The following is a 14,470-nucleotide window of genomic DNA, read 5'->3' on the forward strand; positions in this document are numbered from 1 at the left end:
AGGATAGTTTTCCTTAGAATGAGACTGCTATCCTATTAAATGTCTATAAATCCAGGTAACATCTTGTTTAGGATTATCATAATATTTCTACTCTTTAACTGTGCCCTTGCAAAGTAGTTCACTGTGCACTTCAGCCATTCTTACCTTTATTCTGCACCTCTAATCTGGTCCTGGAGATTCTGTTACACTTCAGCTGGGCAACATCTGACTGTTGGAGCTGTTCTGTACCTGTTCACTTGGGTGAATGAAGGAGATTCTCTGCATATTATAGCTCTTAATTCTTTTTTTCCCCAGATATTTACTCATCAGTTAACATTACACTACAGTTACTGTCATAATGACCTTGAGCTGGGCCAAGCAGTTAAGCTACAGAAAGGCTGCAAAAAATAATTACAGCAAGAAAATTTGAGTTATTGCTCCCTCACTTTCCTGCCCAGTGAATGTGTGTTTCTTTCATGGCACTGCCACTGTCTTGCAGTGAAGGAAGCACAAACTCAGCTGGGGAGTACCTTTTAGTGCATGTTAATATGATATCCATGTTGGGTTGGTGATGTTGCAGGTGTCTTGTGTGGCAGAACAAGTCCACACAACCTGCTAAGGATGGCTTGGCTAAACTGCTGCCCTCCAGCTCAGCATCAGCTCTCAAGCCCAGATCCAAGCAGTACTGGCTGCTGCTTCAAGGCTTCCTCTGAACAGAGTGCCTGGGGAGGGAAATTTTCTTCTGAAATCTCTTTGAGTATGTGCTAAAGGACAAAGGAGGAGTTCACTGCACGGGTACACTTAGATCCTGATTTCACTTCACTGTGATTAACAAGTGTATTATTAGTAATAGCTAGTTACAAATAAGAACCTGACCTTATTTTTAACCTAATACTGAATCAGATCTAATTGTAATAGATGGGTTCACTGCTATGCTTTGCTCTTTGAATATTCTCATTCAGAATTTCAGTGCTTTCCATCTTAGGTATTAAAAATAGGTGGCAAGTTGGATAATTCTTATTGTTCCAAATCTCGTTTGCAGCCTTACATAACAGTGTTCTCACAAAAAAGTTTATTTTAAGTGTGGAGTGGAAGAACATGCTGTAGCAACCTGAAATTTTTTGCAATAATGTAGCTGGGTTATGCAGAGTCTAGATAGAACTGTCTCTTCTTTTTTAATATTAAAATGAGCCATTTTAATATTAATGAAAACAAAGTTATTAATTAATATCAAAATGTGTAGACTGCCTGAGCTTTGGAATTACAAAGTCCTGTCAGTCACAAGCATCCTTAGATAAATTGCCTAAGCAGAAACTGCTGGTCATTCCAACTCAATGACAGTCCAAATATTTGTGAGTGTAATAATAGTAAATATATAAACATGCAAAATGTAATAACAATGGTAAATTACTTAGAAAGAGAATAACTCCAGGTGGATAGGACTTCACTTGATAAACCTGAGCTTCCTCAACTTGATAAACCTAAGGTTTCTCATTAGTAACATTAGTAACACTGTGTTCATTCCCAAAGTACTGTCTCCATTTTTAGTAGCTAAGACCATTTATCTCTCCAGCCATGAGCTGTGTCACCTTTCCTCACCTTTCTATATCATATCCAAGGGAAGGATGAAAAATGTTGGGAAGAGGTAGTGATCAATCTTGAGAATATTAGATACCTCCTTTCAGCTGTAACAAGCTCCCCTGCTCTCCATGTGATCACAATAACAAAACCCCCTGATTTACTATATTTGAGTAGTATTTTTTTTTCATCTTTTATTTCATTGCATGCTGTGGCCTCCCTACTTGATCAACATCCTTTTCACATCAAAGCTAGCATTTATTCTTCCTGATTACTGTTCTTCACCTCTATACCTTTTCCTGTCCATAACTTCCTTTCTTCTTCCTTTTCAGCCTCACTGAATTGGATCAGGCAAATGATCCACAATACCTCATGAGGTCTGAAAATGTAATTTTAAACTGTTTTTTTCTCCCTGGAGTTCTGCATAAGATAAATATAATGAAAAATTAAAAAATACACAGTTTGAAATTTGATTAATAAAAACCTCAGCTTTGGCAAAAGAATGAGAAATGGCCATGAAGAGTGATACATTAATCTCACTGCTTGATGGTAATGCCCAAATTCTTGGAATTTCAGCTGGAACTGGGAACTTACTGAGGGAGCATCTGACATCCTGAGTGATGTATTACAGCATCAGTGGTAACTGCTGAGCCCTTTCACTGGCAGAGTAACATTCCCTGTTAGCCCCATTGCCACTGTATTGAACTGTAGGTTTGTCATGCAGGTGCTACTCACACCTGGCTGTTGGATGCCTAAACCAACAAATCCAAAAAGTTGGCAGGTTAAAAGCTGGGTTTGTGCTGGGCTGCCCAAGTGTACACCCAGCCTGAGCTGAGTAACCAGCTGAGTCCCTCCCTGGCACCAAGGATATCCAGAGCTCAGTCTCATGCTCAAAGGCAGGAACCAGTACTAACCCTGCTGCTGGGACATGCAGAGATTTACTCTCAGGTTACATATCTAGCACATGCATAATGTTAATTTGTACACTTAACCATTGTGGTTTTCCTCCTCAGATTACAAACTGAAAAGATCAATAAAGTTGTGACTGTTGTTTTCACTGGATGTATAATTGCTCTATAGTTAAATAATGTTATCAGGTGTATTATCAGAGAGAAGAATTGGTTTCAGGAAACTGTCATTAACTCGAGCAATTATAATTTTTCAGTTCAACAGTGACTGCATCTGTATCAGGACTGAATGAGTGAGAGGCAGTCCGGGCCTGTCAGAGCAATGATTGATCTCACTGTGCCGAATGAGAGGGAGTTTCCAGCTTCACAAGGGAGTCTCCCCAGCACAGAATCGCTGGGCTCATGCTGTGGGGCACTGCTCAGCAAGTTTAATTTTGATTCAAATTTTAATACCAAAAATAATCTTTAAAAAATCCATCTGGACCTCCTCAGAAGAACATTTCTTCCAGAAACAGCACCTTCCAGACATCAGATGCAGTACAAGTTATTCTCAACAGCACAACTGCTAAATTGACCATTCTTGAGATGGAGCTATTGCTATATGAAGTCCTTCAATGTTCCTATGAAGTTGTTGGAGCTGTTCCTATATGAAGTCCTTTTCATAAATGGCCTTCTCTGTCCTGATTATAGTTACAGTTCCTTTAACAACTCTTATCTATTACAGCAGAAAATCACTCATATTTTTTCTTTTACTAGGCAGAAAAACTTCACTGGCGTAGCTCCTACAGCTCTATTTTTTTGACAGTGTCCAACTGAACACAGTCAGGAAATGTACCAAAATCTACTAAGAATTACTCATGGGTAATTAATATACCAAGTGAAAGAATTTCCACAATAAAGGTGTGTACATTACAGTAGCCTTGAGATAGGGCTGACTTCTTCCAAAACAAGTTCTTCTGGTTTTATGGGACTATTTAATGCACTTCTGTGTTAAAGAAAATAACTCTTGTTCTCACTCTGTACTATGAAACCAGTATAGCAGGAGGCACCATGGGCTGGTGAACAGATCAGGAGACTGGAGCAGATGTCTCTTTTATCTGTTTAAAGGTCTTCAAGGCCATTTCAACTCCCACTTTCTCTTCTGTGAAGGGTTATACCTACTAATAATTTTGCTAGTTATATGAGCATATTTTCTAAACTGAAATACACTTGCTTCAAAGTATAAGGTATCTTAGAGAGAAAAGTCATATTAGGAAAACAAATGCATTATTACGTCTGTGAAAGAGTTTCTGGGCAGTGTCCCTGAATGCAAATACTTGCATTTTATTCATCTGTTTTAATGTTAATGCTTATTACATATAGTCCAGAAGAAATATATATACGCTTACATACATTCCTTGTAGAGAGGGTAGCCTCTCTAAAAAAATACTGACAGAGGGTATGTGTAACAGGGCATTTCACTTGTCTCACAAGATTCTGCACTGTTCAGTGTCTTGCAGAGACAAAGGTAATTTCACTTAGTCTGAAAAGCAGCTCTGTGCAAGAGGTCAGAACCACAGCACTGGACAATAAGATTTCTAGGTGAGGGAGTGACTGAATGTATCCACCTGAAATTACTAATATGTATTTTTAAAGTAGGGGTGCTACCAGCAAAGTACAGCTTATTATGAAGTGAGCCCATGTATGTAGCAGATGCTGGTAGTCCCTGTGCATCCAAATCCCTTCTACTTCCTTTTTTTTTATCATGCGATTGTGAATTGTGCTTTTTTTGTTTTGTAATTAAAGGGTAGAACAGATGGAGAGAACTTGAAGAGCTGCATCCATTAATTTAATGTAGAGAATGTCTCCATGTTATAATTTAATATAATGGGATTTTACTTGAGAGAAATAAAACTCTACAGTCTAGTGCTTGGAAATGTTTACTATGTGAGCAGCTTCACTGTTGAAAAGATTTCACTGAGTCATGCTGTGACTCTCTGCCAAATACCAATTGTATGACCAGCCCAGCTAGAAAAGGGTGTTTCTTCATGCCAGTACATTTCACATGCCACCCTACACTGAATCTTCTTTTGGCTGTTCACCTGTGGATTTCATGTGGCAGCAAAAGGGGAAAATTTAATCTGCATGTGTTTAAAAAAAGATTAGATACCAAGAGGCACAAGCCAGCTGGTCTAGTATTAAGAATGGTGTAACAAGAGGGGTTGGGTTTGACATGATTTCAGAAGTAGATTTAAGACAGACAATCCAAACCAAACATTGATACTGGTAAAAAGCAGTGAATATCTTGCTGGTTCCAGGAACCAAGATGCTACCCAGGAGATAAACAATTTCAAAAGTTCAGAGAACAAACTTCCTTATTTCAGTTGAGACAGGGGGTTTAATTTCTGTAGTTAAGACAGGAAAAGAAAATCCAAAAGTAGACAAGTGAGTTTTATATACAGCAGTGGACACTACTAGATTTCCCTAAATCTCATAAAATATTTATACTTAACTGTAAATATTTGAGTGAAACTTGTGTTACCTACACTTTGGGTAATTTCTATTTTATTCCTGAAATGATTTTTATCTATGGAAAGCTACAGCAAATGTCTTGTGCTAGTGATTCTTTACTCAGCAAGCTCCAGCTGTAGATACATAATACCGTCTCCCACCATGGCTAGCAATCAATACATTGTCTCCTGCATACAAAGGCTACTCCTCTGATAGTCAGTCACTAGGATAGGGATGAAATCATCAGGGAAAATAGTACTAGAAAGAACACAAAGGCTCACAATAGGCTCAAGTGTCTCTGCTGCAACCCTTAACTCCCAAGTAAAATATCCTACAGATTAACCTGCCTTGGTGACAACTGAGTAAGGAAGTTAAAGGGAAGAGCACACATAGCACAGAAAGTTTAAATTATATTTCCCATCAGTGTGATCTGTGAAATCACTGTTAGGCTGCGTGGGAATAATTGAGAGGTCACAGGGGATTATATGAGCATTTATGTTACATTCTGGCTTAAGTGTGTTCAGCTCCATGTTATCAACCAAATTGTTTCCGTCTTCAGTAATGCTGCATTCACCCCTAGGCCCTGAAAGAATAATATGTTTATTAACTGTACATATTTATCTGTCACCAAGATCTCAGGTTTTCAAATTTTCAGTTTTCAACTACTGAATGTACTGAAGCTTCTCTGCCTGGTGTAAGGAAATGAAAAACAGGATGGTTAATGGTTTCAGAAGAGAACACTCCACCTCCCTCAGAACAAAGCAGAGCTTTGCTTTAAATGGCAGCAGGCTTTGCCAGGGAATCTGATATGTGGTGCTCAATCTTTGCCTACCACTGGATGAGATGTGTCACTCCCTTTCCCCTGCTTTCCTTTGTCCTCCCTATACTTCTCCTGTAGCTCTCAGTTGAGGAATGGCTCTTGCTCTGGCTCTTTCTCACTGCCCTACTTTAACTATAACCTCATCCTTCCTCCCCTTGAAAGGACTTCTGGTTTGGAAATATTCACACCATTTAAGCAAACCTATGGTTTTAGTGAGCAGTCTCTCCTTTGGCATCACTTCGGTGCTCCTCACACCACAGCAGAACCCATTCCATGAGATAATTAGTGGCTGTATTCAAGGGACTCCAGGGGAGATACGAGTTCTGAATTTTGAGAGGATGTTTGTATATCTGATGTAATTTTGTCTCATCACAGCCTGCGTAAGCTCCCTATGCAACAGAACAAAGGACAGAATTAACCAATGAGTCCAAAAAACTTACACGAGGAAAATAGCTGTTTTCTTTCCAACAGCTGGTGCAGCTTTTTCCCTGTTGGATCTGTCTGTAACACCCCAAACCAGTTTGAAAGGAAATGTTGAAATAATGCTTGGTGCAGATAAGGTAAGGTGTTCATTGCCTGACACATTTGCTGAAAATCAGGTTTTTCACTTGGAAAATATACTTCTGCAGTCAAGCAACTGTGATGTTTTTCTTAACCATTTACCCCTCTACGCAATAAAATACTTAATAATTTTATTATCAGCCCCTCTGCAGAAAATAATTAAACCCAAATAGATAGAAATTTGTGGCAAAGAGCAGAACTCCCAGAGCTGCATGGTGGTGCGACTGTGCTAAAGCCTCAGCCCGTGGGTGACACTGTGACCTGGATATGCCTTCACAGAATCACTGAGAGCAACAGGTATTTCTGTATTGGATAGTTATTTCCACTTTATCACAAAAGAACCCTTTTCCCCCCCAGTTTTCTTCCAGCAAAGAGGTTCCTGCTTGTGTTAGGATTTCCTCTTTCCATGGTGTCCTATTTGGTAATTCTGCAGAGTGGCAGGAGGCATACAGCATACAGGAAAGAATTTCTAATTTCCCAGGGCTAAAGCACATAACAGCATGGACTAGCTGATTATCTAGTCTTCTCTGACCACGCTTCTAAAACCTGATAATTGCTTAGATCTGAACACAATGAGCACATTTCTAAAATAATTCAGATACTGGTATTTTGCTTGAAAGGCATCATATTTCATTGCCAACTCTAGAATAGCATTTTCCATCAGTTCTTCTCAGTGGGCTTTGTAAAGTCAATACCACTTCACAGGTGAGGAATCGGTGTTCAGCAATGAGATTATTTACCTCAAACCATCTCAGGCAGCAGCACAACAAGGAAGGAACATGATCCAGACAGATAGCTGGCATCAAATCCAGCTGATAATTTTAAATGGAAAAGATGTTATTATTTATTTTTGGAGGATTTGCTAGCTCAGCCTCCCTTTCACTTTTTTTTTTCAGCCTCACAGATACTGTTTTTCTTTCTGGGATCTTTAAGGTATGTTCTTACTCCTTCTGAACTGAGATCCAGTGAATGAAATCTGTTTTTCTGAGCTCTAACTCTGACCTCAAGCCCATGGAAGCTTTTTCTGGACTTGGTGACATTAAGCCCCCAGTTCCCTACTTACCCCAGGCCCTCAAAATAATTTTTAAGATAGGATTATACAGGAAAATGCATTAGGAGAGGAAGAGCATTTAAAAATAGCCTAGCATCTAAATCTGGATATAATCTCCTCTAATTCTCTCAGTAACTGAGCACAGAGCATTGGGCTGTACTAGCCTGGTGTTGGTAAATTAAAGCCATGTGCAGGATATACACTTCACAAATAGTAACAGCTGGAAGCAAATCACAAGCCAGGGAGCAAAAAGGAAAGGGTAGCACTATTGTAGTGCTTAAGTTTAATCACCAATGCAAGAATAAAGAGGAAGAAATCAAGATGCACCAAAATTGTCCTAATTTTGATGGTGTGATTTTTAGTTGTCATGAAACATGCAAAACTGTTAATATTTCAAAATTTTATATTGTAATGGATGAATTTAAGTAGCTATTGTGTTTTAAAGCCACAAAATAAAATAAATATTTGGTTTAAACTTAAACATAACAACAAGGCTCTTTATTTTTAAACACTGTTAATTTTTTTTAACATTCCAGACTTTTCATAGCTTTCCACTATGTCCTACTATCCAGCTTAGGTTGCTTGTACTTTTTTTCCTAGCAATATCAGTGACCACCTAGAAAATGCAACAGGGGAAAGCTAATGAAAAATTTTAAATATGTAACAATAAATAGGAAAAATGATTGCAAGAGGAACTGGAATTTGCATCCCAATTCCTGTGATAAACAAAGACTTCTAGACTTCACAACTCATTAACTCTTCCAGTTTCCTTATTGCATGAGATTTGCTGCTCAGCAAGATTCTTTAAATACTTTACAGACACCTCGTGATAACAGATAACGTCATGGTCAAGCAGAAATTGCTTTCCCTCAAAAATACAGGATGGACAAAACAGCGCCCACAACAAGTACAGTCTCAATAACACATCTTCAGTACAACCAAACTCCTTCCAGTTCCAGGTGAACATGTGGAGCAGCAGTTTAACTCATCTCCACTAAGTATTTTCTAGTTCCAGTTTCTTTTACTGCCTCTGCAGGTAACTTCTGCTCAGTTACAATCTTGGATCACGCTGTGGTGACTCGGCTGTTAATGTGTAACTGCTCCTCTTGCTGCAGCTCCACCATCACTCAGGCCTGAAAACACGAAGATAACTATAAAATACCTATTAATTTTCTGTTAGCTTTTTTGTTTGCACTTTAAGATCTTCCTCCCAGAAATGCATGTTTGCATGCTTTCCCTACTCTTATGTTATTGTGCCAATTCCTCATGTGTTTTCTGTGTGTTCTAATCCCTGTAGCATGCCATTAATTCATAGTACACTCAGTTATTTTAGGCATAGATATTGAAGAAACAGAATTAAAACAAGATTGCAGTATCACAGCTATGCAATTACTTTTTTGTTTTCTTTTTTTTTTTTCTTTAGACACTGAAAGGTCCAAAGTCACTGTTGTGGTTTCAGTTTGAAAAGCCAAGGCTGCTGTTCCATGTCCTGGGTGAAGCTGCCCCTCTCTTCACTGTGTCCCTTCCCAGGCCACAGCCTCAGTGGTGCCACAGCATCTCCAGGAGATTTCTTGCAGGAAAAGGATCCAAGCTCCAAATACCCATCTTTGGTCAGGTTATTTTAATCCAGATCAGGTCCTTGACCGGGTTCACCGCACAACCCACATTCATTTACGCCAGCACAGCTTAGGGCAAGATGTGGGACCAGAGAGAAACAACGTGACTCTGGGCTGCAGCAGGCAGAGCTGCTGCCAAGAGAAACACTGATCAAGCTGTACCAAATATTTGTTTTGAAATAATTTTGAAATATAGTTTCAGAACATTTGCGAATGAAATGTGTTTAGCTGTTGGGACAAAAGACTACAGCCAAAGTTAAATCTGCCCCCTAATTATGTAGAATAAACGGATAGAAAGTTAGACTACAGAGGCTAAATAGGTAATTTCACTGTTCAAATTTAAATAGCAGCTATTTAACAACAAAAATATTAAATAAATATTTTTAATTACTCATGTCTGTCACCCTGGTCACCAAACTACAGCTTATAATCAGTGTTTAGGAGTGAAGAGGCTTCCTGGGCAATGCTGGACCCCTAACTCAACCATGTTCTCACCTCACTATAAAACTACCCCAAAACCGGCTTTTGGCTAAAATGTCCTGTCTCACTTTTTCACATTAGTTTTATTTTTATTAATGATGCTGGGACTGGAAAACTTCAGAAACAGAGGTAGTTGAAAAACCATACCCGTTAAAAATTTGTTGTTTAAAGATTAGCATGTAAGAAAATACCTTTTGTTCAAACTATACAGAATGTTTTTCATCTGGCAACTGTTTTCCCTTTAAATAATAAAACGTTAAAACCTGAACTAAAAATAATCCTGTTGACTGTTCCAGTTCAGGAAATTTCTATGAGCCAAGTTTTGTTGGTTTTTTTCAGTGGCTGTTATTCCAAGTTAAGTCAGCTCAGCAACTGCTGACTCCACAATCACAACTGCTTTCATACAACCTTCATTTACTTTCTTTTATTTTTGGAAACCATGACAAAACATCAGCTGGAACACTCAGTCCAGCATTTTCTTAACATGTCTGGAATAAAACAGCAGAGGATTGTCTGCAAGGAAATATTCCGTAACAGTGTACAGCCCCCTAAAGGGTGTCTCATATCCCCACCTGGAAGGTCCTTTAACAAGTGAAGATTTTTCTCATGCTGGTATTTAAAATCACCAGTGGATTGTAATTACAATAACAATTTTATGCAGCAATAAATATTTTAAGAAGAGCAGTTCTCACCTTCCCAAATCCTGCACCATTCTGACAGGCATTAAAATCAGCATTTCTCATCTTTCAGTAGTTCTACATCTCTGCTGTTACCCTGTGCTTTGCAAGAGAACTTGATTTTGCTTCTTGTGAGAAGCTGGCTCTCAGGTCTGGTAAGAATCTGACAGCAAATGGTGATGGTTTAAGTTACATTAAAGAACATTTTCTCTTAAACCATATGCCAGCATCTAAAGTAAATCTGCTATTAAACAACTCAGAGAGCCAAATCCCTCATGAGTAGCTGAAAGGATAATGGGAATTGTGTGCACTAGAAATGGAGTTTGTTAGCGAATGACACAACCAATAGTTTTCCTTCGCAGCAAAAATCCCGACACTATGTCCGTGTAAAAGACGTGGACAAACACACTCGTGCCTTCATTTCCCCTGGGATTTCCCAGGGAGAAGGCAAACGTGTTGGAGCATCCTTGCTAAAAGCGATGTCACCGCTCCGCAGCCCCGGCAGTGATGCAGAAACCCGTGGGTTTCGAAAGGCTCCACAGCCACACCTGCTGGCTCGGCGGGCTCGGCACAGCACGGCTGAAACCCAGGAATTTTTAGAGAAATCACTCCGTAAAAATGCTACACGCTGTGTCACGCCGTGGTGCCCTCAGGGAGTCAGAAAAATGGTCAACATTTGAAAATAGTGGTACGCCAAATGCTGTACAGAGGTTCTTGTAAAAACCTCTTTGTGGCCAAGCCAAGCATTAAACAAGCTAAAAAATAGAAATTACATTTCCTAAGCTCCCACAACCTGTTGGTGCTTCTTTATGCATTAAAAGGTGATTGCATGGTATCTGCTATTCGACTGGAGAGTTTGCTTTACTCACCCTCTGTCTGAGGGGCAACAAAATGGGTTTTTTCACTGTTCACTGTGTGATTTCTTAACTCTCCAAAGGGACAAATCTGGAGTTTTCCATGATACAGTTATGCCTTTTGAGGAGCAGGATCAGAAAAGTGAAGACTTGGCCACTGTCTCTGAGTCTACTCTTGTGTAGGAGAATATAAAATCAGTGTTTTGTGAAAGATCTTATAGAACTTTAGGGAAATACAGGCTTGGGGGGATCTTTTGGGATATTCTCATGCTCCTCTGAATATCTCTCCTTTACTGCACACACACACACAAACCAAGGATAGTTTGCTCTACAGGAGCAGTTTACCAATGTGTATATAGTTGTGGACTGATATCTGTTCATATCATGAGATAATCCATAAATTAATATCATCGGGTTATTAAGAGTCTTCTCATCTAGTGCTATTCAGTGTCTGGTCTCAAATTATCTCATATTTCTTTTGTCATTGCACGTACTTCAGTAACATCTGGGATGTCTGGGCTTTATTCTGTTATTGTGTAACCTAGTTCACAGTTTTTGGCTCATTGTTCTGAATTGGTACAGTGGGTGGGTGGAAGGTGAGTTATTATTTTAGCTCCTAGTTCTAGGGTAGGTAAGGGCCCCAGAGTTTTATCTAAATTATACAGGAGAAATTATTCCCTCTAGGAAGACTCTGCTGGCTGAGGACTTTCCCAAAATACTCTTCTAATTTGCTAGATAGAGGTTATGAATGGACTGTCAGGGTAGCTGAGGCTGTCTCACCTCTCTTTAGCCAGTCCTTGTATCTTTATTTCCAAATTGTATTTACATGTGCAGCACTACCCTTTATGTATCTGTGGATGTGATTCACGCTCATGAACAGAGCCTGAAGTTCTTAGAGTCCTGCAGTTTTTGAGCATGGAGTAGGAATTCAGACACATTAGATCATCAACTGAAAACGTCCGGGCAGACAGGAAAATGCAGCATCTCTGACTCCAGATTCTTCTTCCAACATGCAAGATCTTCTTTGTGTCAGAAGCTACAATGGGTTTTCAGCCCAGCTCGGGTGGGTTCAGACTCCCTCCCAGCAGTGTTTCCAGAGCTGATTCTACCACATCCACATCCATATGTTCCTCTTCTGCATACCTGAGGGATATTTAAGACTTTAAGACTGTCAGTCTAGAGCTTCTTAAACTAAAGGGCCCACGTGAGAAAGGTGGGATCCCTATCTTCCATAAACAGTTTGGAACATCTGATTAAATAGTTTAATTATTGCCTACTGAGAGTCATATGAAGCATTTTCTGAGAATCTCTGCTTCTCTTCCTTGGCTGTTCAGATGAAAAACAGATGCTTCCAACATAAACAAATAAATCTGGTGTCTGAAATGGATGGACTAATACCCCTCTAAAGCCAGAGGAAGGGACCAGCTTCCTGCATCATGTTCTCATTGGGAAAGAACATCCTCCATCCCTCCATTTCTATTCAGTTTCCAGCTGCCACAGCTAGATAATGGTGGCCACTTCTGAAGGGGGGGCATTTTATAATGTCCCTTTATGTTGTCTCTGTGGGATTCATCTTACATGGTAAAGAAAAGAAGCCCAAATAAGCATACTAAGAGAAAATACCATGAATCCTCCTGAAAGCTCTCAAAATGTTTGTGAAGGATTTTGAAGGGTTACAAAGACTTCTAGGGAATCTAAGCAGCATAATGGATAAACTGCTTTCTCTTCATTCTCTCCAAAGATCCATTTCATTTTGAGTGTTAAACTTAGTTGTTATAACTCAACACCTTCTGAAAAGGCATCTGTAACACTAAGTCAATCCATCATCAACAAAATCAATGACTCTGGAGATTTTAACACATCCCAGTACGACTATCAGGGATTTGGAAGGACAGTATGAGAAAGAGAGGAGTAATCCCTCCTGTAATTGAGCCATGGGAGGAAAACTTGGCCTCTGGTCTGTCCTTTTCCCTGTCCCCTAGAAATGAATGAGATCCTTCATTCCTCTGCAGCAACTGCATTTTCTATTGCAATAGAAAGAGTGAGTCAGAAGAGCCTGCTGCTGGTGAAAGCCTCACTGGGCTGTGTTCAACACAGTACTTCATCCTTTTTGTTTGAGTTTTTGTAGTGTTAATCAATTATTAAAAATGTCTGGTATCACCACGAGTATTCTGGGTTTGTAAAAAAGCTTTTTGCTTGTCATTTATTTTAAGACTTAATGAACAAGCTCTCTTTGTGGAAAAAGACATTTTAGGTATGCTCTTAAAAATGAAATAGAGCAAGCTAGTAAAAAAGAAAATGCATCTCAATTAGATTATTCTTCCTCCATCTGTTCTCTCAGATCTTTTTATGGCAGGAAATTGCCTATTGGATTTTTGATTTTGCTTAATGGAAATGGCAAAACTTAAATCCATTTCCATTCCCACTGACATCAGGGGAAACAAAATTCAGTGTCTCAACAGAACACTTTTTTTTTTTTAACCATTAGTGTCTGCAACTGCATCTCAGTGAATACGGTAATTATAACATCAGTGAATTTAAATTAACTGAAAAGCTTAGAAAACTGTGGACTGGCACGTACACTTCTGAATCTTTCTGGCATTTCTGAAAATCCCAACTTCTCTAATTAGCAATTTTTGATATGCCACATTCTTCCTGTGTGGACAACCCAATTAAGCCCTGTGAACTCCCCATATGACTTTGGGGCAACAGACTGTAACTGGATGGGATTTCTAATAGGAAGTGGAGTTTCTAAGAGGAAGTAGCACTTCCAGTAAGACAGTAAGCTGGGGAAACCTTTTTCTTGCATCTTTTTAGGATGCTGAACTTCAGGAAGTCCCATCCCTGAAAATCCTGGGCTCTATAAAAACATCAAAGTGGGGTTTTTTTTAAGTATCCAGCTGCCTGACAAACAGGACATTACAAACAGGCAATAAATCAGCTGGTTAAAAGAGATATAAAGATTGTATACCATATTATTTTTTTGTACCCATGTGAGGATTGGTAAAATACATTCCAAATCTCTCATCAAAAAGCCTACTATCTTCAAAACTGAAATGAACCCAAATATCCAACACTGCTGTGTTCCTCCCTGTGCTTCCTCTCAGAGAAGAAGGACATGTAAAAGCAGATCCTTCCCACTGACTCATTCTGCTCTATAAACTAGGTTTGAGACTAAGGGAATTATCCTGGCTTGTTATTTACCTCCATGTTTATAGTTCAGCACTGCCAGAATAACTACTGCAGGGCACTGCTGTTATAATTATTACTGCTAATAATAATCAATATCTAAAGCATGAGCGAGAGCATGACTTATAACAGGAGTTATCTCTCCTTTCCACAATCCTAAACCTCTATAGAATTTCATAATAGTAGGTGGACAATAACAGAATTTTACAAAATGCAGAATGAAGTCTTCAGTGGAAATTAAGTACACATTTGGAAAAACTTCCAAGT

The sequence above is a fragment of the Prinia subflava genome, chromosome 16 (assembly GCF_021018805.1).
Source record: "Prinia subflava isolate CZ2003 ecotype Zambia chromosome 16, Cam_Psub_1.2, whole genome shotgun sequence".
NCBI lineage: Eukaryota > Metazoa > Chordata > Aves > Passeriformes > Cisticolidae > Prinia > Prinia subflava.